General features: G+C 50.8%; 1 long non-coding RNA gene across 1 annotated transcript in view; it reads left to right on the top strand.

Annotated features, from left to right (window-relative positions):
- Positions 1-27,108, top strand: part of LOC139361790 (uncharacterized) — a 42,158-nt gene extending 15,050 nt beyond the window's left edge. The window contains exon 2 of the long non-coding RNA XR_011619425.1: positions 26,893-27,108. This is a non-coding gene — a long non-coding RNA (uncharacterized lncRNA). The remainder of the gene's footprint in view (positions 1-26,892) is intronic.
- The last annotated feature ends 658 nt before the right edge of the window (positions 27,109-27,766 follow it).

Raw genomic sequence — 27,766 nt, 5'->3', positions numbered from 1 at the left:
CATTACTCTTTCATAAAAACAATGTGGCTTTATTGTGGGAATGAAGGCAAATTCACAGCTACTGTTGGCAATATCCCTGGGCCACAGGCAATGTTCATTCCGTCTTTTACCTGGGAACTCCTACCCCGGGCAGCAGCCTAGACTCTGGATTCTGGCATTAGGCCTCCTGGATGCGACTCCTGTGTTACCTGCGTGAACCTGGGGTGCTCCTTCGAATTTGGGTAGGGCCCTGACTTGCCAGCAAGCGACACAAAACAGGCTCAGCTAACTTCAGTCAGAGATATGGGGCCTTATAGGAAGGATGAAATATAATTCTTGCAGTCAGCATCTCAAAATCTATGGGATTCAGATGAGTGGACCTAGGCAGCAAGGACCAGAAGACAGTCTTCAATGTGAAGCAGCCTCGGATGTGGCCTGTTTATGTCATGTGATTTGAGTGGGGCCAGCCCAGGAGAGAGCATCTGATTGGCCGAGCCCTGGTCATGTGCCTACCCCTTGTCAGAGGAGAGTAGGGCACCTTGACTGACAGCCTTGACCTGACTGCACCAATAAGAGTGGGAGATTTCCCAAAGGGAAATGGGAGTGCCCCTCCTAGAAAAAGGGGTGAAGAATGCTAGACAGGCAAGGAACACAAATGTGCACCAGGCCCCTTACTTCCAGTACCTTGGTTTCCCCTTTGTAAACAAGGCTGAGTGTGGCGCAGCCCTTCAGGGCAGCTGAGGGATTCAGTGATGTCACACATGTAAGGGTCTGGCTCTCTGTAACTGACACTCCATAAATGTCAGAGATTGGTTTTTAAAATAGTTTTTAAAATTAAAAACAGTGCACAAAACAGCCACTGTCAGCCAGACGTGAGCCTAACAGATGCCACATGCTCCTTTTGGCTATACCACAGGGGCCTTCAGGTTGGCAGATGTGGGTTCAAATCTGGACTCCACCAATGAGTAGCCATGAGGTGCCAGGCAAGTGACCTCAGCCCTCTTGGCCCCAGTGGTCACTTCTGGCTGCCTGCTCTGCCTGGGCACCAAGCCCAGAGTCTAGATGTCAGTTGTCAATACAGCCAGGCTGGGGGCTGAGGAACCAGTGGGCGCCTCCCATGGTTCCATGGCTGTCATTTCTGAACATTGGTCTATCCGGAGAGGATGTACCAATCAACCATGCCACAAAAATGCAAAGTAACACACCACCCCAAAACTCAGAGGCTGGTGGTGGGAAGGCTGTATTCCTGCCCCTAGAGTGAGGTGGGGCCAAGGAGGGCAGGCCTGCCACTCCTGCACCATTCCCAGGGTGCAGAGGTGGTTCTGACCAGAACCACACATCCACGCCAATGACCAAGGTCCCAAATGCCCCAGATTCCTGAAGCCGGTGACTCAGCCAGGGCTCCCAAGCTTGCTGTTTCTGGTGGACATGGGGGCAGACCAGTCCAAGGGACTGGGTGAGTGAGGGGCTTTGCACAAGATAAACCACTAGTGAGCGCCTGCTGTGCTCTCCACAGCTTCAACCTGCTGCCACTGACTCTGAGCCAGAGCACTGGGACCAAACCCCAGTGCCACTGCCCACAACTCATATGACCTTGGACAAACCAGTTCCTCCTGTGCCATAGTGTTCTTATCTGTAAAATGAGTTCTAATGCAGTTCTAATGTCCAAGGGTGTGAGAAGGGTATCCCAGCTCCAGAAAAGACAGAAAATTTGCCCACCTTTCCTCTGCCTTCTTGTTCTAGCTAGGTCCTCAGCTGATTGGATGGTGCCTGTTCACATTGGGTGAGGGCAATCTTCTTGAACTTTCTTGAGATGCAGAATTGACTTCAAGTGGCTCCTCTGAACTTCTCATGATGTGAAGTAACACTTCCTCGTGGTGTGCTTATGAGGGTTTAGAGGAGATAAAATTTGTGGAGTACTTAGAACAGTTCCTGGCAGTAAAACAAAACAAAACAAAAAGCACTATACAAGCATTGGAAGTGTTTGCTATCTTCATCATCATCATCATCATCATCATCATCATCATCATTGCTGTCACTCCCATTACCCGTTTACCAGCGGTGACAACCCTTTGGGTTTCTGGGATGACTTTAAAGGAGAGAAAGACATATCTGGCTTCAAGAGTCTTAGTTTTGTATTTCCCTTGACCTCCCTGGAAGCTGAAGGATGTGTAGTGCTGACAGCTAACATTTATTGAGTGCTTGCTGTGTGCCAGGCCCTGTGCTATCTTGCTGCAGGGATGACCTCACTTTAGTCCTATGAAGCAAGTGCTATTATCATCCTTGTCTCCCTTGAGGACTCGAGGCATAGAAAGGTTAGGTCACTTGCTCCCTGCATGTGCCGGTCAGGGCTCGTGGCTGCAGGCATTAAAGCAGAGCTTGGCCTTCTTAAGATGAAAAGGAATTTACTGGAGGGATATCAGGTAGCTCACAGAATCTTCAGGAAGTCTGGAGAACCAGACTCAGAAAAACAGGTAGGAGCCAGGATGGAGGAGGCTGAGGGGGCACTGCCGAGGGGCCACTCCCATGAGCTGGGAGCACTGACCAGAACAGAGTGTTTGCCATTGCTGGCTACTGCCACTTCTGTGCATAACTGCTCCTCTACCCCTGCATCTTTGCGTCTGTCACAGCATATTAAGTTTCTGGGTCGGGGCCCATGATTTGGACATTAGGAAGGAGAGAGAGGGAGGATCTTGCCCTTTTGGATTTTGTAGTGGGAGGTGGGCCCTGCCTTCCCCAAAACTCCAGCAAGGGGACAGATTCACAGTAGGAAGGGGGTTGTATCAGGCTGTTCTTGCATTGGTGTAAAGAAATACCTGAGACTGGGTAATTTATAAAGAAAAGAGGCTTAATTGGCTTATGGTTCTGTAGGCTGTGTAGGAAGCACAGTTCCAGCATCAGCTTCTGAGGAGGCCTCAGGAAACTAACAATTATGGCAGAAGGTGAAGTGGGAGCAGGCATGTCACATGGTGAAAGCAGGAGCAAGTTGGGGAGGGCGGTGCCACACACTTTAAAATGGCCAGATCTCATGTGAACTCAGAGTGAGAGCTCACTCATCACAAAAGGGATGGTCCAAGCCACTCATGAGGGATCCACCCCCATGATTTAAACACCTCCACCAGGCCCAACCTCCAGCATTGGGGATTACATCTCAACATGAGATTTGGAGGCGACATCCAAGCCATATCAGGGGTCCAAGTAAAGAGGAGCCAGACGGGTGGCTAATGGGATGGCAGTCATCTCTGAACATCAGTCTCTCTGGGGAGGATGAACCAGTCAGCTATGCTATAAGAATACAAAGTAACACACCACCCCAAAACACAGTGTCTGGAAACAAGAACCATTTATTGCCAAGAATCTGCAAGTGGATGGGTCAGGAGAATTTGCTCAGCAATTATGGAGGCTGAGAAGTCCCATGACAGGCTGTCTGCAAGCTGGAGAACCAGGGAATCCAGTAGGGTGGCTCCGTTCAAGGCCAAAGGCCTGAGAACAAAGGGAGCTGATGGTGCAACTCTTAGTTGGAGGCTGAAGGACTGAGAACCTGCAGTGTTAATGTCCAAGGGTGTGAGAAGGGTATCCCAGCTCCAGAAGAGATAGGAAATGTGCCCACCTTTCCTCTGCCTTCTTGTTCTAAGTCCTCAGCTGATTGGATGGTGCCCATTCACATTGGGTGAGGGCAATCTTCTTGACTCAGCTGCTGATTCAAATGCCAGTCTCTTCCCAAAACAAACTCACAGGCACACCCAGAAATAATGTTTTACCAGCTATCTAGGTGTCCCTTAATCCAGTCAAGTTGACACCTAAGATGAACCATCACAAATGCTCTTGACATCTCTACCTACTAGCCAGGGGCACCAAGGAATCCTTGGCTTGGATCACCTCGCTGCGGGGGTGTCTGTTGGTCCACCCAATATGTCTGTCAGCTGGCTAAGGAGATGGCAGAGCAGAAAGATAAAAACTGAGTCCTTGAGAACTTTCTTGAGATGCAGAATTGACTCTGAGTGGTTTCTCTGAACTTCTCATGATGTGAAATGGCAAACCTCTGCTGTTTAAGCTAGTCGTAGATGCTCTGTTTCTTGCAGCCAAAAACAGCCTCTCTGACACAGTAGTTCTTGGATTGGGCTGTTTCAAAGGAACGAGATGATAATTACAGCCCACACTTCTGGAGGGTTTTCAGGTGATGTCACTTGCCCCAGGTCAAACAGGTAACAACACATTGCTGAGTCAGAATTTGAACCCAGCAGGCTGGCCCCAGAGAAGCGTTGTAACCCACAGCACCAGGCACAGTACAGGAAAAGTGCTTGACTCGTGGCACATACTGAAAAGCAAATTAGTGGCTCTGTTCCTTTCAAAGTCACAGACGGTCTTGAAAATCTGATTTAAAAACTATAAACCTTAGAGTCCTTCTACCCCCACCCCAATGCACCACCCCACCCAAGTTTGCATCCAGTTCCAAGGGGTTGGGGAGGACATACATTTCTCCACCAAAGATGCAGAAGCCTTTGGCACCAGGCCACAGGTGTGGGGTGGGGGAGGAGTCAAGGTTGCAGTGATAGTGGGCAGGGAAGGACCCCTTAAAATCCAGAATTTTAGCAGGCTATGCCACTGAAAACACATTTGGGAGAGGCCCTTTTGAATGTTGAGCAGGGATGGCACAAAGTTTTCCTCTCTGAAGCCAACGTTGAATGCCTGGTGGAAACTGCCTGGACGCTTGCTATAAAGCAGCTGAGGCTGGGTGCCAGGCGGTGGTGGGGAGCGTGGGATCTCTGTGGTGGTAGGAAGTCCTGCCCACACTATGCCCTTGCTACCCATTGGAAGGGTGCTGGTTCAGAATCAGAGACCTAGGTTCCAATTCAGAGTATGTCAGCTGCGGCTGTGTGGCCTCTGATGGTCTCCTGCCCTCTCTGGGCCCTGGCTTCTCTGTTAAATGAGAGGTGGCATCAGATGATTTCTAAAGTGCTCTGTTGGCAAGGCCGCTCCAGACTGCTGCGCTCTGAATGAAACCCTCTCTGCTGCACGGCCAGCCCGTGATACCGCGCCTCAATCCACAGGAATAGCTGAGCTCGGCATACTCAACTCTCCTCAGCTTTCTCTGCAGACCTCTTCAAGCACATGTCTGGGCCTTCTGGCCCTGGGTCCAAGGGTAGATGGTCTGAGTTCTCCGCAGACAGCTCACAGGCTCCCCCACAGGGTTCAGGAGTGGTCGGAAGGGCATGAATCAGCTCCACCCCACACGCCCGCCCACTGCTGCTGGGACACCCCTCCACACCTCCACCCACCCATGCAGTGCTGGACCTCAGGCACCTTCCCCCTCCCCACTACTTACTTTTGAGATTTCCCTCCCCATCTTGCACCTGTAGCTCTCTCTGCATTGCTCAGTTTAAAAACCGATAACATTTGATTGCTTTACTCCAAGTGACAGGAGGGCAGGACTGCGTCTAATTATCTCTGTAGCTGGCTCACACCACCATCCCCAACCCCTTCCCAGCTGCTAGTGCTGGTTATGGGAACCCGGCTGTGTGCCCTTGGGCGAGTCACGGAGGGTCTCAGAGAGAAGGAGCCTGTGGCTGCCCCCATCAACTGCTCCACCCCCAGGCTCCTCTTTTGCATTCCCACTCCTTGCTCCTCAGAGTTCTTCCTAGGCTGGGAAAGGCCTGCTTCCTGCAGTGCAACACCAGCAGCATCTTCTCCTGGGAACCCAGCCCAGCTGCGGGGGGCTGGCGGAGCAAGTCTTGGGCAACTTTGCCTGATGCTAGCTTTTGGGCATAGACAACTCTTCCCAGAGCCTCAGAGTTGGGAAAAACTCCCAGTTCCTCCTCAGTGGTTCCCATGGGAATGCCCTGAGGTGCTGTTAAAATACAGATTTGCAGACCCCCGTACCCTACCAAACCTAATGAGTCAGCATTTCTGGGGCAGGGCCCAGGAATCTGCATTTTAACACGTGCCCCAGGTGATATACAAGAGACTGATTCAGCTCACATTTCTGCTCCAAAATTCCTTTTGCAGCATCCAACCCCACTTAAACTTCTGGGGTGGGGGATGCTCCCTCCCACTCAGTGAGCCCAACTCTGCGCAGCCTTGGCTGGGAAAGGCCCTCCTTCCTGGGGCTGCCGTCTCCCACCCCTGGGGGGCCTACTCAGGGTGTCCCTGCCCCAGCACAGTTCTCAGGGCGTAGGCCTCCCGCCACCCCACCACCGCCGCATCTGCGTTTCTCTGGCTCAGCCACCTAGACGTTGAGGCTGGTGCAGAAGGGAGGGCTGCCGGGCTGCCTGCGGGTTACAGTGAAATGAGGAATGGTGGGAGCTGGGGCCAGGCTGAGAGAGACAAAAACAGTTATATAGAAAACCAGGGTCAGAAATGGGAAGAGACGCCAGGCACAGTGGCTCATGCCTATAATTGCGGCACTTTGGGAGCCCAAGGCAGGCGGATCGCTTGAGCCCAGGAGTTTGAGACCAGCCTGAACAACATAGTGAGGCCCCATCTCTAAAAAAATAGAAAAATTAGCCAAGTGTGGTGTCACGTGCCTGTAGTCCCAGTTACTCCAGAGGCTGAGGCAGGAGGATCACTAGAGCCCAGCAGGTCAAGGCTGCAGTGAGCCATGATCGTGCCACTGCACTCCAGCCTGGGTGACAGAGACAGACACTGTCTCAAAAAAAAAAAAAAAAAGAAAAAGAAAAAGAAGGAAAGGGAAGGGAAGGGGAAGGGAAGGGAAGGGAGAAAGAGAAAATAAAGGAAAATAAATGGGAAGAGAAGGGGTGAGGATTGGGGAACGAGGTACAGCACTAGAGGCTGTTGGGGTTCAAGGACAGGAAGAAGCCTTCCCAGGTCTCGGGCAGCTCCTGCAAGTCCCGACTCTCATGGCTTCAGTCAATATTCACCGGCAGATCCTGCTGCTCCTTGGGTCTGGTCCCAGGAGCCTGTGGACTCATCTCTGCCTAGCACAGCGCCAGCCTTATCTACTCAATGACGGGGGGAACTCGGCCAACTCTGCTGCCCAGCACCTGGCCATCCTGTTCTGGCTACAGCTTCCCCCACTCTCCCCATGTTCCTGGCCCCTCTCAGGCCATAGTGGCTCACTTCACCTCTAGCTTCTAGGGGGCCCTAAGACCCAGGTCTGGAAAGTCTCATCCTCTGAGCCACAGCAATTGGTTTGCAGGTGGGCATGTGACCCAGCCTGGCCCATGTTAGCCTTCCCACAGCATTGCTGGGCCAGAGCTGCTGTCCCCATTACACACTGGGTAAGGGCATCAGCGGAGGAGGTGAGTGGGGGTTGGAACCCAGGGTGCATTCTGCTCTTTAAGCGCTTTGCCTGGTGCAGGAAGTATCTGCCACTTTTTTCTAGTTTGCACCCAAGTGCCACATGGGCTAGCAGAGGCCCTGGCTGAGCTTTCAGAAAATAGGCTGTGGTTTTCTCTGAGAGCTGCACTAAGGTAGGATATCAGGCTGGAACTGATGGGCCTGGGTTTGTTGCCTCAGTGAGAGAATTCAAGTGTAAAGCATTACCCAGGAAAGCAGAGCTGAGGAAGGGGAGAGGGGAGAGAGGGAGAGGGAGAACGCCTGGTGACAGCTATTATTAGCCTGGATCGAGCTGTACCTGAAATCCAAACTAGTCCTGGATTTTTTTTCAGTTGCAAAGCTCAGTAAATTCCTTTTTCACAGCTGAAACCCACTAGAGTCAGTTTTCTCTTACTGAAACCAAAGGAGAGATGCATGAATAGAGACCGGCTTGTCTAGCACCTTCAGTACAGAAAAGGAAACTGAGAGGGGTGGACTTGTCCATGGTCACCTGGCAAATTAGTGGCAGAGTTGGGCCAAAAACTCACATCTTCTGGATATGCTGGGGAAGACACCAAGTGACAGATGAGGAGGCCAGAGCCCAAGGCTGCTCCCTGCTGAGCCCCTGGCTCCCTGAGTGGTCTTGGTCAAATCACTGCCCTCCTTGGTTACTTCAGTGTTTGCCTCTTGGCAATATGACTGCCAAAGCCCCCTCAGGTGGCTGCAAGAGGCTCATGGTCTGTCCCTGATGCTGTCAAGCGTTGTGGAGCTCTGGGATGGCACCTTTACACTGTCAGAGTCTGTGTCCTGAGTCTGTCTCAGGCAGTGCTTAGTAGGGCCAACCTTACAAGGCCAGGCCGTCTGCCATGAGGGCTGGGCACCAGCCACATTGCCTGTTGGGGAAGAAGACGCAGGGCTGGAGTCCCTCTAATTGCTCTTCAGTTATTTATTCAGCAGAATAGCGGCCACTCCTGTGCCTCGGTACCATGTTCCCTGTCTGGCGCCAATTCCAACTCCTCCAAAGCCCAGGATTTAGAGGTGGGAGGGGGTCCCAGGCTACCATGGACAAGCTCCTAGTTTCGAAGCAGAGCCCTCTGCCTTCTGTGCCTCCCCTGAGACCCAGTCAAATGGGACTGCAGGCATGTGGTGTGTCCTCCCACACAGCCTGCCCCTCCTTGCACCTGTCTTGCTGTCACTGATGGAGCCTCGGTTTTTCCTACTGTTCCCAGCACAAAACTCGCAGTCATGCTTGGCTCCTTGCTATCTGTCACAATCCATGTTCCATCTGTCGGTGAAGCCTTGCAGCCCTCCCTTCAAGAAACCTCTAGGATCCAACCACATCTTCACTGTCCCTGCTGCCCCATCATGTCCCAAGCCTCCATCCTTCTTTATGTGGGCAGAGATGAGTTGACAGCCTCCTCACTGCAACCGTCTCTGTCTTCTCTCCCTGTGAGTTTGGGCAGGCCAGGCTATGCTGTGTTAACCAGTGATCCCCAGAGCTCAGTGTGGACACACAGGTTGATGTCTTGCTCCTGCTCCACGTCCCTCTGCTGGAAGCTCTCCCCCATGTCCTGGTTGTGAACAGTGTGGGGCCCAGGCTGATGGGGCAGTGGGTCTGGAGCTAGACTAGCAGCAATTCCACCAGGAAGTGATGACATCACTTCTGCTCACATGCCATGGACCAGAGAAAGTCCTATGGCTGTGCCTGACTTTTTAAAAATTTTTTAATTTTTTTAAATTAGAGACAGGATCTCACTCTGTTACCCAGGCTGGAGTGCAGTGGTGCGAGCATAGCTCACTGCAGCCTTGATCTCCTTGACAAACAATCTTCCTGCTTCAGCTTCCCAAAGTGTTGGGATTCCAAGCATGAGCCACGGTGCCCGGCCCTATGCCCAACTTTGCAGGGGGTTCAGGGAAGAGAAATCCTGTGATGTGGGGGAACTGGAAACACACGTGGTGAACCACACTTCTGGCAACCTCATTCCTCACCAGGTTCAGTCCCCCAACAGCAGCCCCAGGGATTCTGTGAGAGCATCTGGCAGGCTCCGTCCTCTCATGCACAGAAGCCTCGGAGGCTCCCCCATCACTCAGGGTGGATGTAAGGTCCTCTTCGGGATCCCTGGTGAGGTCTGGCAGGATACTGCCTCTGGTACCACTGAGGCCACACCTCCTGCTCCCCTGCACTTGCTTCATTCAGCTCTGGTGTCCTGCCATTTCCCACATTCACCAGGCACACTCTGAGCTTTGCTGCTCTGTCTGGAACCTGGACCACTCATCCTGAAGGCACCTGTGGAACTCACTCTCTTGGCTTCAGCAGAGCCTTCCTGCAATAGAGTAGAAGGCAGCCGCCTGCAAGCCAAGGAGAGAGGCCAAAGGAAGAACCAACCCTGCAGACATCTTGGTCTTAGACTTCCAGTCTCCAGGGCTGTGAGACAATAAATTCCTGTTGCTGAAGCCCCCAGTCTGTGATATTGTTACAGCAGCCCTAACAAACTAATATATTTCCCTTGCCATGTTTTTAAAGAGTACAACCCCTCCTTCCACCTGTCCATTAGTCATCTCCATCCCTTTCCCTGCCTTATGTTTCTCTGCATCATTATTGCTTTCTAAAGTCCTTAGCATTGTACTTGTGTGTGTGGGTTGTTTTTTTGTTTGTTTGTTTGTTTGTTTGTTTGTTTTGAGATGGAGTCTTGCTCTGTTGCCCCTGCTGGAGTGCAGTGGTGTGATCTCAGCTCACTGCAACCTCCACCTCCCAGGTTCAAGCAATTTTCCTGCTTCAGCCTTCCAAGTAGCTGGGATTACAAGTGTGCACCACCACACCTGGATAATTTTTGTATTTTTAGTAGAAACGGGGTTTCACAATGTTGGTCAGGCTGATCTCGAACTCCTGACCTCAGGTGATTCACCTGCCTTGGCCTCCCAAAGTGCTGGGATTATAGGTGTGAGCCACTGCACCCAGCCTGTACCTGCAGATTTTGTGTAATCTATGATCTCAATCTAATAGAACATAAACTCAATGAAAGCAGGAATTTTTATCTTCTTAATTCAGTGCTGTACCTCTGCAGTCCAGAACACACCTGCCGTATAGTAGGTGCTGAATAAACATTTCTTGGATGCAGGAATGAGTGGATGGATGGATAATGCTATGAACACTCAGAACTGCTCAACCTCCGCACAGCACCTCCAGCAGACCCCTGAACCCCAAGGCTTTTATGTCCTTTTTTCCTTGATGGAGTTGATAAATATTGGAGGGTAGCAAGGGAATTTGAAAAGTTTTTATTTTCTAATTAAGTGGAATCTCTCAAACCTTGAAATGCAGATATTCATCAATCCTGAAGCTCGTCGTGAGGAACTTACCTTCCAGAGGTCCTGCTATGAGTGCTCAGAGATGAATGCACAAGAATGTTCAATGCAGAGCTGTTTATTATATAGAAGGCACGATAATGACCCAAATGCCCATGAATAAAGGGCTGGGTATAAGCTGGCACACCTGTGTCATGGCTGCCTCAGAGCTGTTGAGGAGAAGAGGGATCTGTGTGTGCTTAGGGTTGGCATGGCTGAGATGGTATCAAGTGGAAGACTGAGCTGCACCCGGGATAATTTGGAAGTTCTTCTCTAATGTGTGCAAGAACCAGCGACCAAAAAGATACCCAAAGGGGTGGAGAGTGAGGTTGATGTATTAGCTATCTATTGCCACAAGAACGCTGAGTAACAAGAAACTCCTAAACTATCAGGGGCACTCAGTAGTATTTATTGCTCCCTTACCTGGGAGCAGTGACTCTAGGTCTGGGGTCTAGGTGGCTCTGCTGGTCCCGGCTGGATTTGTTCCCATGTCTGGAGGTTGGCTGGCTGTTGGCTGATGCAGGATGGCCTCAGCCAGAGCAGCTGGAGTGGCTCAGCTTGATGCCACATGTCTCATCCTCCAGCCAATGGCCTGGACTTGTTGTCATGGCAATGGTAGAGGCATAGGAGCCAGCAAGCTCGCTCAGTGGTGCCAACGCTGTTCACGCCTCTGCCTGCATCATAGCTGCTAACATCCCACTGGCCGAAGCAAGTCACATGGTCACACCCAAGGACTCAGTGGGAGGGGCCATCATGGGAGGAGCCCAGGGCATGGATGAAGAATGGGAGCTGCTTGTGCAACTTCCTATGGTTGTCTTCTCCAGAAGCAAACCCCAGGAGTGGGATCTGTCTGCGAGTGACTTATTAAGGCAGTGCTCTTGGGGAAGTTGGTGAGGGAGCAGGAGAAACAGGACAGGAAGGCAGAGAAGCCAGGCAAAGTAACCACTTAGCCTCATTCTGAGGGAGGGCTATGGCCTTCTTTTTTGACTTGAGACTTTCACAGTCCTGCACCCGCCAGTCATTGGCTAAAGGCCGCCTGGGGTCAGGATGGGAGCACATAACGTCCCAGGCACTCTGGGCTCTCTGTACATGTGGGCAAGGTGTCTCCAATAGCCTAGAGATCATCCATCAGAGAGAGCTGTGGCAGGTGCAGGAGTAGGAAGCAGAGCACACAGAAGCCAGAGAAGGAGGCCTGGAGCCACTAAGGAGAGATGGAGGAGGTCTAGGCCAGGCCCCTACTGCATCTGCTATTTGGGTCAGAGCAGTAAGGAAACTTATTATTTTTCATTTTAGATTCTTCTGTACTTCATTAATATTTTGCCATGAGCATTTATTGGTTTTATCATTTAAAAAAACCTAACAGGACATTTTTAATGAAAGGCACCCAAGGTCTCTGTGGGGGGCAGTGGCAGTGGGCACGCTTGGTTGAAAGCTTGCTCGGGGATGATGGGTAGCTCAGAGGGGAAAGAGATGAAGGGTCCTGGGTTCCAGTCCCACTCCGTCCTTTCCTGACACTGTGGCCTGGGGCTGGTCACTTTCTGTCGCTGAGCCTTAACTTCCCCTCTAAACAATGCAGACACTCCCCTCGCATACCCATGGGTCTCTACTGAGTATTCAGGGTGCCACGAGGGTGAGGACACCAGGCACAGTGTGGCTGCTCACTTGGTGACTGTGGCCTTCTCTGGAAATCCTGCACATGTGAGCTCCTGAGTTCTGGGTCTCTGTCCCTCAGCTTTCCCGTCCTGGCAACGAGCTCAGAGTCACTGCTTCTGCCACCAGCCCCCACTGGCCAGCTGTGATGCTGTTGCTGGCCACTCTGGCAGGGGCCCAAGGTCCCTCCCTCACTCTCAACATCCACTTCCCCTCCGCTGTCCATGTCATGCCTCAGAAATACCCAACTGCTCCCAGCTCCCCAAAGGCCAACTGTGCCTTCTGCTCAGCGCACGCTCTCACCATCATTTTCTCATGGAAATTCCTCCAGATTGCACTGGAACATTGCTCCTTCTCGAAAATGTCACTCTTTCCCCTCTCCTCGCCCCAGCTTGACCCGCCATACCCCTTCATCTACAAATCCTCTCTACATTTCAACCACTTCAATTCTGTTCCTAGCACACACACACTGGTACAATATATCTGCTGTATGTCTGGCTGTGTGCCCTCACTACTGAATCTACACTTTCAACAGACCAGCTCTATGAACCTCAACTTCCCCACCTGGCAAGTGGGCCACACACTCACTCCCTCTCAAAGCTGCTGTGAAGATTTCAAATAATCCTTGTCTGGCATGAGGCAAGGTGTCCAGCACACGCTAGGTATCTAATAACTAGTGGTTAAAATGCTCGCTCTGTTATCCTAAGTGAAGTCACTTAGGAACAGAAAACCAAATACCATATGTCTTCACCTATAAGTGGGAGCTAAGCTATGGGTCACAAAGGTGGACAGAGTGGTATAATGGACATTGGCGACTCAGAAGTGGGAGGGTGGCTGGAGGGCTGAGGGGTGTAAAGTCACCTGTTGGGTACAATGTGCACTATTTGGGTGATGGGTATATACAAAAAGCCCAGGCTTCACCATACAATTTATCCATGTAACCAAACACCGCTTGTACCCCTAAAGTTATTGAAATAAAAATAAATAAAAATATTTAAAATGTCTGCTCTGTGCTGGAGGCTGCACCCCTAATGGTCAATGTGGTTGCGTGTGCTTGTGTGACAAGTGTTGATGTGCCCCTGAGAAGGTGGGCAGACCCTCGCACCCACCTGCTCTCCCCAGCCCAAGAGAAGTAGGCTCCATCCCTCCTCCAGCTCCCAGTAGATGGGGTTCACTCCCTCAGGTCAGCTGCCTGCTGAGGCCTCCCAGGAAGAGCCACGAGCCCGAGCCCAAGCCCCCTTCCCAGCCATCGGGCCAGCAGCGCCCTCCTTCCTCCTTCCTCACCTCCAGGCCTCTATGGTTCAGCACAGTCTGCCCAGCTGCAGGGACTCCAGCTGCAGGGACACCCCTGCTCTGACCTCTGAAGTTGATCCTCCTGTGTCTGAACTCCACTGAAGCTCTCTGTGTGGCTCGATGAGGGTGTTTCTCAGCCTCTGCCATCCCAGCTGGGATCTCCAAGCCCATTGTCCAGGGATTGCCAGGTGTCCCAAGCCTGGCCAGGGACAGCCCTGAATAGGACTTCTGCTGAGATGCTGGGGGAACTAGGCCCTCTCTCTGCTCAAGAACAGCCTGGAGCTGCTGGCAGCCACTTTCCCATTGAGGAGGGTGAATCCTCCTGAGAATGAAGCCAACACAGAGGAAGCCGAGTCAGGAGAAAGGACATCCGTACTGTGTGCTCTCCAGTAAATCACGGATTTCCATGTGTTCATCTGTCAGTTGGAGACATCATTTGAGCATGTGGTTCCAGCCATGCCTGAAACCCCAGGGCTTGCCAGTTATAGGAATCAGTATGTCTCACCACTCTCTGAGCCAGGTCTTCTGTCAGAGGCAAAGAACTGCAAGAGATTCCACTTATGCAACAGAGAAGCTGAGGCACAAATCCAAACCTGCTTAGCAGAAAACAGCCCCCAAGATAGGGCATCCCAGACACTTGAGTCCTTCCCACACCTCCTGGGAACCAAAGCTCACCCTGACAAAGACGTGGCCACCATGATGCTTCCTGTGAAGCCCTTCACTCAGTGAAGAGGTGGTGGGGAGCGAGTGAAACAATGTGAGCACTCCCTCGGTGAGCGAGGCCTGCGTTACCATTCACAGTGCCCTGGCAGGGCAGCTCGGAGAGGACACATGCCAGGTGCTCTCCAGGGGAGTCTGGAAGCTTTCTGGCTGAACAGCACCTCATGAGGAAGGGGCGTGTCCACTTTGTGGTCCCGACGCCCCCTGCAGGGAGGGAGGAAAGCTTACAGACCTTCGTTAGATCTCTTGTTGGGTAAACTGAGGCCTGGGGGAAGCCACTTGCCTGAGGCGCTTGGGCAGTTGGTGGCCGATGTGGAATGAGAACCCAGGCCTTCTGATTCTAGCCCAGGCTGGCCCCACTCAGCTGCAAGGATTTGCTTGAGAAGGTGCTCCTAAGAGGTCGGGGGTGACCTGCTCCCCTCATGTTCCCAAGGCCTGGTACATGGTGGGTGCTTGCATGGGCTAAGACCTGGAGAGTGAGTGGGATTAGACAACTGGAGGGAGTGAGGAAGTTGCTCCAGGCAGAGGTCATGGTAGGAGCAATGACCTGAGATCCTTCTGTTCAACGACAACAACTACTACCACCTCTGCTATCCCCAGTGAGCGATCACCATATGCCAAGTGCCACACCAAGCATTTCACAAGCATTGCCACATTTAACTCTCACAACCACTCTAAGAAGCAGACACTGTTATCAGCCTTATTTTACAGATAGAGAAACTGGGGCTCAGAGAGGTTAAGTGACTCTCCCAGGGTCACATAGCCAATAACCAGGGTTCAAATAAAGATGCTCAAGTTCTTGCTCCTGGTAGCAACACAGACCTGCTTTCTCAGTGGGTCCTCTCCCGTGCTCCATTCCCTCACCTCAGGAGAGTAAGGGGTCCAAAAGGCCCTGGGGAAAGGAGACCAGGGGCAGGAGGGAAGCCCCCAACTCTCCTGCTGAGATGTCACCCAGGCCAACACCTTCCACACTGGGGGACTTCCCAGGGGAATGGGCAGCCTCTCTCTGTGGTTTTGACTGTACAATGTCAAATGTCCCTGTCTCCAACCTGCCCTTGGTCAACCTTTAGACAGGCCCTGTCTCTGACACAGAACTGTGCAGGCAGGTAGGGGATGGCTAGAGGTGAGGTAGGAGGTGGGGTTGACTCCGGAGGCCAGGACTTGAACTCCAGACCAGACTGAAGCAGGGAAGAGATGAAAGCACCTCTCCATAAGACATGCCCACCAGTGTCATGTCAGTTCACCATTACCATGGCAACACCCAGAAGTTCCCATCCCTTTCCATGGCAACAACCCGATGACCTGGAAGTTATCACTCTTTTTCTAGAAATGTCTGCATAATCTGCTCCTTAATTTGCATATAATTAAAAGTGGGTATAAATATGACTGCAGAACTGCCTCTGAGCTGCCACTCTGGGCAAACTACCTATGGGGTAGCCCTGCCCTGCAGGGAACAGTACTTCTGCTACTGCTGCGCGCTGCCACTTCAGTAAAAGTTGCTAATACCACTGGCTCATCCTTGAATTACTTCCTGGGTGAAGCCAAGAACTGTCCCTGGCTGAGCTCCAGTTTTGGGGCTTGCCTGTTCTGTATCACTGGGGCCTTCCTGAGGGATGGAGCAAATGGAAGGCAACAGCTTGCAGCTAGCAGGAGGAAGCCGGGCTCACAGGGGCTCCTGTGGCAGTATGCAGCTGTCTGGTGGCTGCCAGCAGACCTCTGGGTTGCCATACACCTGCCTCAGAGGCAGGCCCCCCAGACAGTGGGAGAGTGCAGTGGAGGCTGGATGACCACTTTGCGGGAAGACTGCCCCTTAGAGCCACAGTACTTACAGATGATGACCACAATAGAAGCTGAGGCTGAGGCAGGAGGATCACTGGAGCCCAGGAGGTCTAGGCTGCAATGAGTTGTGGTTGTACCAATGCACTCCAGCCTGGTGACAGAGCAAGACCCTGTCTTAAGAAAACAAAAATGTTCACTATGTAAAAATCTCTGGATGGAAAGACAAGCCCAAGACTAGGAGGAAGTATTTGCAGATCTGCAAATCATCCCATCTCTGATGAAGGACTTGTATCTAGAATGTATAAGAACACTCTAAACCCAATAGTAAGAAAACAAACACTTCAATTAGAAAACCGGCCAGAGACACATACAGATATTTCACCAAAGACGATATATGGATGGCAAATCCATAAGCACAAGAAAAGAAGTTCAGCATCACGGTCATCAGGGAGATGCAAATTAAAGCTACGGTGAGATATCACTACCACCTATCAAAATGGCTAACATAAAAAACAGGAACAATGACGAGTGCTAGCAAGCACGCAGGGCAGCTGTAGTCCTCATACTTCCTTCTGGGTATGGCCTCTCTGGAAAGTTCGTTATCAAGTTAAACACGCACTTACCATATAAGCTGGCCATTATTACTTCTGGGTATTTATGCCTGAAGAATGAAGACAGGTTTATGCAAAAACTTGTATATGAACCTTTGTAACAGCTTTATTTGTAATGGCCAAAAGTTGGACACAGCCCAAATGTCCTTCAGCACGTGAGTGAACAAACTGTCGGACACCCATGAAGTGGAAGACTGTGCAGTAACAAAAAGGAATAGACTATTGATAAGCATGGCAACTTGACTTATCTTCAGGGCACTATGCTGAGCAAAACATGCCAATCTCAAAAGGTTATATACTATATGATTCCATTTATGTAACATTGTCACAGTGACATAATTATAGTAATGGGGAACAGATCGGTGGTTGCTAGGGATAGGGTTGGCAAAAGGTGCGATTCTACAGTGCTAACAGAAGGGCATTTCTTTGTGGTGATTGGAATATTTCTATAGTCTGATGGCTACAAAATTTATCCAGATGGGAAAGTTTCAGAGAATTATGCATCAGAAAACAAAAAACAAACAAAACAATTATTACATGTAAAAACTGATAACATCCAAATAAGGTCTGACTTAGTAATACTGTACCCATGTCAATTTCCTGGTTTGACAATGTAACATGATTATGTAAGATGTTAGCACTAAGGGAGCTGGGAGAAGCTGGGTGAAAGGTGCATGGGAACTCTGTACTATTTTTGCAACTTCATGTGGGTCTTAAATATTGCAAACTAAAAAATTTTAAAGTAGCAGTGGTTTGGGACTGCTTTGCTCAATTTGATTTTTTTTTTCTTGCTGTAAAAAATAATAGCAAGGTGAATAAGGTATGTAGAGAATACCATTTGTGTGAAATATAAATGCAGGAGTCATCTGGTGTATGATAGAATATTTCTGGAAAGATATAGAAGGAACTGGGAATATTGGAGCCACATGAGGGATAACTGAAAATGCACAAGGATGAGAAAGAAAGCCTGATTTTCCAGTTTTCCTCTTGAGACTTTTGACTTTTTACTGCAGGTGTCTACCACTGTCTTAGTTTGTCCTTGCTGCTATAACCAAATGCCATAGATTTGATGGTTTTACAAACAACAGAAATTTATTTTGCACAGTTCTGGGGCTGGAAAGTTCAAGGCCAAGGTGCCAGCAGACTTGGTGCCTGGGGAGAGCCTACTCTCTGATTCATAGATGGTGCCTTCTTGCTGTGTCCTCACATGGTGGGAAGGGCAAGGGAGCTCTCTGGGGCCTCTTGTATAAGGGCACTAATCCCATTCATGAGGGCCCCACCCTCACGACCTCCTCACCTCCCAAACCTAAGGTCAGGAGTTTGGGAGGTGAGGAGGTCATGAGGGTGACCTCCCAACACCATCACCTTGGGGGTGAGGGCTGCAACACATGGATTTGGCATTTAGACCATAGCAATCACCATTTAAATTTTTTAATTTAATTGTCTTAAAAACTAAGAGTAGGACCCATCAGTTAGGAGCCATCAGTTAGACTCTGAGATCCTCAAAGGGTCAGCCCAGTAAGGAGAGGGACAGTAACCTGGGGGCAAGGATTTTATCAGGAAGTCAATATTTTGTTAAGCTCAAGGGAGGCTCTACACACACACTCTCTCACACGCACACACACACACACACACACACACACACACAATTAATGGGGCAGGGAGGGCACTGGGCTGAGTTTGGCCAGGCCTGGGAATTGACGCCTTCTTCACCCATGTTATAACAACAGCAACAAGGGGTAGGCATCACAGCCTCCGCAACCGTGGACACTCACCACAGGCCAGGCACTCAGCCAAGCACCTCTCAGGGATTAACACACGTCATCCTCTCAGCAACGTCACTGTGCAGAGGAGGAAGCTGAGGCACAGAGAGACAAAGAGACTTTCCCAAGGCCCCACCTGACTTTGTAGCACTCTAACATCTCAGGCCTCCTGACCAGTCCCGGGCCCTGGGCGCTGAGGTGAGAGGACACTGGGATGGAGCAGCAGGACAGGTGGATGACAAATGTCTTGAGCACTTGCTTGGCCCCAGGCACGGACTCACTCATGGAGCCTGCTGGGGAAGGGCAGGCAGACGGCACACAGGGTCATGCAAAGGCAAAGGTGACTGTCAAAGAGGCAGACGTGAGCAGCCCTGGGCTGGGGCAGGGGAGGTGGGGGTGGTCTGGTGAGCTGGGAAAGGCTAGGGCTTAGAGGCAGGTATTCCCTGGTAGATCCCAGCTCCAGCCTTGGAAGATGGCTCCTGTCTCTACTTGCCTTCTGATTCCTTCTCTAAAATGAGGAGCATTGCAACACCTGCTCCTGACCTAGGCTGCTGCCAGGCTCCAGGGCTCAGGCAGGGGACAGCAGGAACTGCGCAAAGCCAGCTGGCTTCAAAACCTGAGAAGAGCCCAGACCCCTGTCAGCAGGTGTCAGGGAACTTGTGGCACACCCATGCATGGAATATCATGTAGCTAGGAACAAGAGCATTACAGTCATGCGCAGCGAGGGATCTCCAAGAGTGATGAGCTAAAGAAACCAGGGAAGGAAAAGTACAGATTGTACCACCTCATTTACATGGAGTTTAAACTAGGCAAAACTCACCTATGGTGTTAAAAGTCACGATCGTGGGGACATTTGGGGAAGAGGGAGAGAGGCTTTGGGGGACCGTGGGCACAGGTGTGCTCACTTTCGACAACTCATCAAGGGCCTGGGAAGTGGTGACCTGAGATGGGGCCTCACTGAGCCCCAGATCCCTCCTCCGGGAAGATGATTTCACAAGTGACCCTGCCTGTCAAGGGTGTCGTGAGGGTCAGACGATGGCAGGTGACTTGTGGGTGTGGAGATGCCCCATGAGAGGCCACCATGAAATGGTGGGTCACGAATTTCTGAAGCAGAGGCCTCTGGTGGGAAGAGCTCCCAAGAGAGAGCCCTGTATCCTTTTCTATCCACTGCTCCTGCCTCCAAGACTGGAGGCCCTGGGCAGCCCTGGTGTGCATGGGACCCCTGGACCTCCGCCAGCTGCCCCAGCTTCCCTGGGCCTGGCTCCCAGAACTCTCATCCAGCCAAAGCCCATCCGGTCTGAGCTAGGGAAGGATTAAGGTGGAAATCCAGAGCCGGGGGCTGAGAGGGAGGCACATCAGGCAGGGTGGCCGGAGGCTGGGGTGGGCAGAGGCCAGTGTGATGGAAGCCTTCCTCCCTTCACTCTTCAAAGCCGAAGCCACACTGCATCTCCACTGTGTTTCCTGGGACAAGCCACGGGGCCTCTCTGATCCTCAGCCTCCTCATCCATCAGGGGTCTGTTGTGGGGGTTAAATGAGATAATCACCTACTGGTGCTGAGTAAACAGCAGGTGCAATTGTTATGTTTACTGTTATCTCACTGGGGGAACGCTGTCTAGGACATAGAGATGGAGAGGCTACGAGGGTCCTGAAGAAAGCTTAGATTCATGTACTGCCCTTGCATACACTTTGCAAGTCAGGAATGCAAACCCCAAGGTCACAGGAAATTAGGCCAGGGAGCCAGGGGAGCCCCCCAGGGCCCAGCCTCCTCAGTCCCTGCACTGACATTCTCACGTGGGCAGCTTCCCACATGGCCACTCTGGAAGATGTATAGAAGGCAGAGAGGCTGCGGGCCAGCCTGGAGGCGGATGGGAGACTCCCTGGAAGAGTGCACGCACACACACACGCACACACACTCGCCACGGTGGGAATCCCACGTTAGTCATTCTGTTTTAGGACTGGGAGTGTAACATGGAGCCGGCTTGCGCTGGAAGAGTGGGAGATGCAGATGCACCCTCTAGAACTGCCAGAGGCTTCTGCATGACTCAGAAAACTGGAAGACGCCCCATTCACCATTGACTTCAGCTCTTCATTTGGGAAATCTGTTCTTTTTACTTTTGAAATATTTCAGACATATAGAAAAGCACAGAAAGTAATGTAACAAACACCTGTGGATTTCTCACTTGGCCCCAGTTCTTATTTTAGTTAATTAATTTTATTATTGTTTTTAGAAACAGGGTCTCGCTCTGTTGCCCAGGATGGAGGGCAGTGGTGTGATTACAATTTGCTCCAGGTTTAAGCTCCTGGACTCAAGTGATCCTTCTGCCTCAGTCTCTCAAGTAGCTGGAATGTCAAGTGCATGCCATCATGCCTGGATAATTTATTTTTAATTTTTAGACACGGGGTCTCACTACATTGTCCAGGCTAGTCTCCAGCTGGCCTCAAGCAATCCTCCTGCCTTGGCCTCCTGAGTCCCTGCGATTACAGATGTACGCCACAACGAGCTCCAGCTCCAGTTCTAACAGGTTGCTGGTCCTGCTCCTCCTCCTTCACTAATCATTTTCAGGATACAGTCAGAGCCCTCAGGCAGCCCTCTCTGAATGCATTTCTGTCTTTGTCTCCCTCCTAAGGGAATGAACTCCTTGAATCTGGAGTTTACTTTCTCATATTTGTTTTCACACATACATCTGTATCCATAAACACTGGTTTTGTTTGTTCTCAAACTTAATGGGACTACGCTGGATGAGTCACCCTGCAGCTTATCGTTTTGACTCAACATCACGTTATCGAGGCTTCTGCACACGGCTGCACAGAGCGTGAATCCATTCATCTGCAGTCTGTACATAAGCCACGATACACGAAGCCCTTCTCCCCAGGATGGACTCCTAGGCCGTCTCCAGTTGTTTGCCCTCACAAGTCAGCTGAACTTGTCTTCCAGAGCACGTGTGCAGAGTTGACCTCAGAGTGCAGTGGCTGGGTCACAGGGTCAGGGCATCTTGTGCTTCCCCCGGTGATGCCCAGCTGCTTTCCAAGGGGGGGATGCCACTTCACACCCCCACAGCTGCACAGGCACCACAGCATTCCACACTGTAAGCAGACCAGACCCTCCCTTCTTAAATGAGTAGGCTGAGGTTGTGGGGAGGCAAAGGGCCCAAGATACCAGAGTCCGGGGCAGAAGGAGCCAGTACTGGAGCCCAGGTCTACGGATGTTGCAGTTATCCATTGCTGTGTGACGAACAACCCCCATGCTTAGTAGTTTGATTTTGTTCGTCAATCCATAGTTCAGGCAGGGCTCAGAGGGGAAGGCTCATCTCTGCTATGTGTGGTGTCAGCTGGGACAGCTTGGCGGGGGGGGGTCCGTTTCCAAGATGGTGCACTCACGGCGAGTTGGGGCTGGTCGTCAGGGGGAGCTTGGGGGGGGATAAGGGTGGGATGAGGGTCTTGCTTTCATTCCACTCAGCCTCCTCACGGGCTGCTCGGGCTTCCTCAAGGCCCGTCTGGGTTCTGAGAACCAGTGTCCAGAAGCTGTCATAGTGGCTCTTCTGCCGTACTCCATTGATCAAGCAACCACAGGCTGCAGATTCCAGGGGAAGGAGGGGCTAGGTTGCTCCCTGCCTCTTGATGGAAGGAACATCAAATAATTTGGGGGTCATGTTTGAAAACTGACGCACCTGACTTCTGCAACATGCCTTCAATAATGTAAGGTTCCAGATGCTCCACCAGGCAGAAGGTGAATGAGTAGCAGTGGCTGCTAAGGACCACCCTTGTCATGCATGACTCCAGGCACCCAGAAGCACGCAGACCAACAAGGACCTGAAGCAGAGCCTCCCAGAGTCCTGGCTCCGGTGACAAATCCGTTGATGTGCTTTATTTGCCTGAAAGGAGAGGTTTTTATATAAAAATAACTATCAGCTGTATCAGTCCATTCTTGCATTGCTATAAAGAAATACCTGAGACTGGGTAATTTATGAAGAAAATAGGTTTAATTGGCTCACGGTTCCACAGGCTGTACAGGAAGCACAGGAGCATCTGCTTCTTGGGGGGCCTCAGGAAGCTTCTAATTATGGTGGAAGGCGAAGGGGGAACAAGGCACTTCACGTGGCCAGAGTGCGAGGAAGAGAGAGCGGAGGTGCCACACACTTTTAAACAATCAGATCTCGTGAGAACTCTACCACAAAAACAGCACCAAAGGGGGAAGTCCGCCCCATGATCCAATCACCTCCCACCAGGCATCACCTCCAATATTAGGGATATGATTCAACATGAGATTTGGGTGGGGATGCAGATCCAAACTATATCATCAGCGTTCCAAAACTGGTAGAAGATTTGGCAACACTGAACTGTTATTTCCAGATGGCCTTGCTGGCCAGAATGAGGAGCGACCACCGGATAAATCCTCTGGTTTACTGCAGTCCCCAACTTCTGAACCGGCTGCTGTGGGCCCTCAGGTTGGCAAACCCTAGGTCACGAATTCTAAGACATTAGAAAGGCATTGGGGAATAATCGTTCCCTAGTGGTTATTAGTGAACACAGTTCAGAGAGTACAGCTGGCAGGCAAATGCGTGGTGCTGATACGAAGCCCTCAGAAGATGTTCAGCTCTATAGGAAGAACAATCCCAGAAGGCTTTCCGGAGGAGGTGACAGCTCAGTAGTCCTGACAGATAAGAAGGACTTTGGGAGGCCAAGGCAGGAGGATCACTTGAGCCTAGGAGTTTGAGACCAGCCTGGGCAAGACTGAGACAGCATCTATACAAAAAAATTTTAAAATTAGCTGGATATGGTGGTGTGTGCCTACAGTCTCAGCTCTCAGGGGAGGCGGCTGAGGTAGTGTTACAGTAGGTAGCTAGTCAGACATGAGCAGGGCAGGAGAAGGCCCTGCCTCCCAATCAGGAATGTGAGGCGACTGTGAGGTGACGGTCAGGCGGTTGTTAACTCTCCCTCTAAAATAATGATAACTGGTTGCAACCAGTGCCAGGGAAAGCCAGTCTCCCAATAGATAGAAACATCTGAAGCTGGCGATCAGCCACTTCCTGATAAGATCTCAGGAGCTGGGCGAGTGGGCTCAAGCATGTGCATTAAGAAGCAAAATGCTGGGGTTTAATTGGTGTACGACCTTCCTCTGGGAATGCTAGACTGGTAAGGGAAGAATGCCTCCAGTGAGCTTGTGCACAACCCCAGTAAACACACTGTGCTGGCAGGACACTGCGCATGTGGACAGCCACCCAAAGGCAAGAATCAGGGGAGGAGGGACACAACCCCCAGAAGCACTCCAATGTATAAAGCCCCAAGTGAAAGATCAGACCACACACTCGCACCTCTCAAGTCGCCTGCCTGGCCCTCTTTTGAGTGTATTTTACTTCCTTTTGTTCCTGCTCTAAAACCTTTTAATAAACTTTCACTCCTGCTCTAAAACTTTCCTCAGTCTCTCACTCTGCCTTATGCACTTTGGTCAGACTCTCTCTTCTGAGGGGACAAGAACTGAGGTTGCTGCAGACCCGTATGGATTCACCACCACTAACTGTGGGAGGATCACCTGAGCCCAGGAGGGCAGGGCTGCAGTGAGCCATGACTGAGGCACTGCACTCCAGCCTGGGCGACAGAGTGTGGCCTTGTCTCAAAAGAAAAGAAAGAAAGATGGGAGGAGTTGTAAATGTTCAGGCCTCCAGAAGCTAATGAGTTTGGTCTCTAGTTGGACATCTGAACTTTGAGACCAGAAAAGAAGGAGAAGCAAGTTTCCTCTGCATATCTCTCCCTGCAATCCCAAATCCAATCTCTGCAATCCCTGGTGGAAATAAAAAGCAAAAATGGAGGCACTAGTAGATGATGATTTGAAAAAAACCCAAAGATGCCACGATATTGTCCTCACTGCTGGCCATCCTGCCTCAAATGTCACCATCAGCACCACCATGTAGAAAGCACTTATTACTTGAGGGGGAGGTCGTTTCTTCACATAAATCATTCATTTGTCCATCAGTCTGAGGCAGTGTGGATTCATTAAGCCACCAGATTAGCTAGCATAGAGAAGGAGTGCCTGGAAGGAGACAGGGGAGTGAGCGTTGCTAAAGTGCAGAGAGCTGTCCTGGGCGGTGCTCTGTCCTGGGAGCAGAGCCCAGAGGGGAGCCCTGAGCACACTGGGTGGAGGGTCAGACAGGAGGCAGGAGGAAGAAGGTGAGAGCCTCAGGGGCCACCATTCTGCAGGACCTCAATCTCTCTTTTCCAACTGTAATTTCCTCTTCCACTGACCTTAGTGTGGACCTCTTCACACTAAAGTTCTGGAAGTCTAGGATTCCATAAGTCTAATCTTCCAAAATACCACGATCCCAAGATCTCACGGATTCTTAGAGTTGCAAGATCATTTTCTTAAGTATGGAGATAAAGAAGATAAAGTAATGATTAAGATGGCATTATCTTTGAAAATGCCATCAAAGATACTGCGGTTCTAAGGTTCTGCAGTTCTCCAGGGTCTAAGTTTTAAAATTCAGTCCTTCTAAGATTGTATTAAGCCATCAACGTTTCCCATTTAGACTGAGCTGGAAGCCAGCAATCTGCAGGGAATCCAGTGATTTCTCTATGTGCTACCTGTACTGCTATTTTTCTTTACATTTAACATTTAAATTTAATTTAAAGTTTTTTTCTTTGGACTTAATCTCATTCTAAATAATAATAGTACATGAAGCTGTGAGTTTGAAGGACAAATTCTATTTCTCTAAAAACCTACCAAATAAGCTCTGGTAACGTAGCTCCTGGCACCTCAAACCATCTCAGGCACCACAAGCAATTGAAATACCGCATTTCAGAAGCCATTGCCAACGACGCCAGTCCCTCAACCCCCAACCAATTTCTGCAGGAGAGAGCAAAGCCATCCGTTTACAAATGGGCCGCAGGTCACACCTACGGCAGGAATTCTTTGGGCTCTGAGAATGTGAGGTCCACCCACGGGTCTCCAGGGAAGGTCGTGCCCTGCTGGGCGGAGGTCGGAGTCTGGAGGTCGGGCGTCCTGCTGAGTGGAGTCTCTTGTGGACTGGAGCCAGCGGGGACCCTATGCAACACCGCCATCTAGTGGCCAGAGTGTAAGGCACCGAGGGCGAAACATTGAGACACGTTTGCAGGTCCTGAAATTGGGAAAGTTGGAGAAAAGATAAAGGGACTAATGATTTAGAAACAAATAATTCGATAAAAACAAAATAAATTGTAACATGGAATCTAATCAAGTCCTAAATGGGCAATTCAGAAACAACTTATGTGTTCACTATGGGGGCTTGGTTAAAGAAATGATGGGATATCATCTTAGGGAATAGTGTGTAGGCATTGTGATGAGTGCCATGAGCACCATGCTGACATGGAAAGATGCTCAGCTGAGTGGGGAAAAGAGCAGGAATCAGAGAGTCACCATGCAACTTATGCAAAATATAAGTATAGATCCATTTCGGGCACACATCTAGAGAGAATGTCCCCACCTTACCATCTTTCCCATGGCAGTAAATGCACCCCATTCACATGGCTGCTCAAGCCAGAAACCTATAAATCACTCAGCCTTATGTCACCCACCCTGACTGTTACACCAGTGCGTCGCCAAGTCAGTTCTGTCTCTGAAGCCCACCCACTTCTATTCCTCTCCACGACTACCACCTCCGGCCGAACCAGCATGTGTCTGGCCTGGGTGACTGCAGGGGCCTCCAACCTTGCCCTTCTGCATTTTCCAGCCCACAGCCCAGAGAACAGCCCCAGCGCCAACTGGATCATGCTGCTTCCCTGCTTAAACTCCTCCTGTGGTTTCCTGCCTCACTAGAATAAAAGCCCCCTCAAGCCAACCTTGTTCCATACCCTTGACCCCTTCTCGCTCTGCTCCTGCTCACTGGGCCCCTTCAGCTCCTCAAAGCTTTTGAGTTCTTTCCCATCCTGGTCTTCCCACCCCGTGCTGGTTCCCGGCCCTGAGACTTTCCTGGCCATGCCCCTCCCCTGCCAATCTCTACTCAAACCTGGGAACAATGTCCCTTCCTCAGAGCAGGCTCTGTGGGTGATACGGGATTTCGTCTTTGTATCTTCTGATCTGTTTGGGAAACAAGTATTATTTTGATATGATCGAAACAATCAGACAGACCATTGGCACACGGTGAGTTCAGAGTAGGGGGAGGCTCAAAGGCCAGGGAAGGCTTCCTAAGGGAGGTGGAGCTTGAAGAACAGGAAGCATTGAGCCCAGGAAAGCAAACAGAATTCTAGACAGGGAAACTGGAATGAAGGTATAGAGGTGGCAGGTCAGCTAGAAGACGGGGCACCTGCTGATTTTGCTTGTTTAACACCCTTAATTCTGGTTGTAACACCCATTTTTTTTCCTCTGAGGGTGCACATTTCCCACATCCTCAGATCATGTGTTTCCAGTGAGGTTGATTCTCATTATGGGTGTGTGAATTCAGCTGGGCCAATGAGAACCTTTCCTGAGATTGTTGCTTCACCTGTTGAAAAAAGTGTTGTCTTTCCAACAGAGTTGTCAAGCTGGAAGGATGCAGGCCCAATCTTTGCCGCCACAAAGGAAGACAATAAAACCCATACAGGAGAAAACAGAGTCACAGATGGAGACAATCACATTCCTGGTGACAATGTTTGAGCACCTGGATCCAGCCCAACCTAAGGCCATTTTCTCTTATGCTTTTTAGATCTGTGAACCAATAAATCCCTGCTTTAAGGGTTGGGCTAGTTTATCATGAGTGTCTATCATTTAAAACCCAAAGATTCCTAAGTTCCACACTAAGCTGGCTGGAACAGAGGCTTGCTGTGGAAGACAGTGAGGGAGGCTGAGCAGACACAGCAGAAACAACAAATGTCATGGCCATTCTTTGGAGGCAAGGCCTTTTTCCCAGTGGACTGAAGCATCTAGTGTGGGAATTGGAGAGTCTGAATCTCTGAGCCAAGCCAGAAATCTGAAACAACGATAGGCCCTCTCTCTTGACTGCCCACAAGCCACATTCTCCCTTCATTGACCCAGAAATCCTTTGAAAGGAGACCCAGGGACAGAAATGGCCTGGAGCAGCTCCTGTTCTTGGCTTATTGGGGTTCTGGAAGGAAACCATCTAAGTCTTCCCAGACCGCACTGGGAAGGCCAAGAATCCACAAGACAACTGGCCAGGGGGAGAAATGGGTGAGGGTGGGGAACCATTCGGGGCATTTTCCACTACTCTTTCCCTGTTTGTTTGTGGTCGGTCTGACTGCTCCTGAGGGCCCTGGTCTCTGGCAGGGGCGGGGAGGGAGTCCTGCGGGGCTGGTGGAGGAAAGGGACACAGGCCTGTAGCTCTAGCCCAGAGTTGGGGCCCTCCTAGGAACTACAGGATGGTGTGATACGTGGAGACATCCCCAGGGTCC

Source organism: Macaca nemestrina, chromosome 2 (assembly GCF_043159975.1).
Source record: "Macaca nemestrina isolate mMacNem1 chromosome 2, mMacNem.hap1, whole genome shotgun sequence".
Lineage (NCBI taxonomy): Eukaryota > Metazoa > Chordata > Mammalia > Primates > Cercopithecidae > Macaca > Macaca nemestrina.
This window is presented reverse-complemented; position numbering and strand designations above follow the sequence as displayed.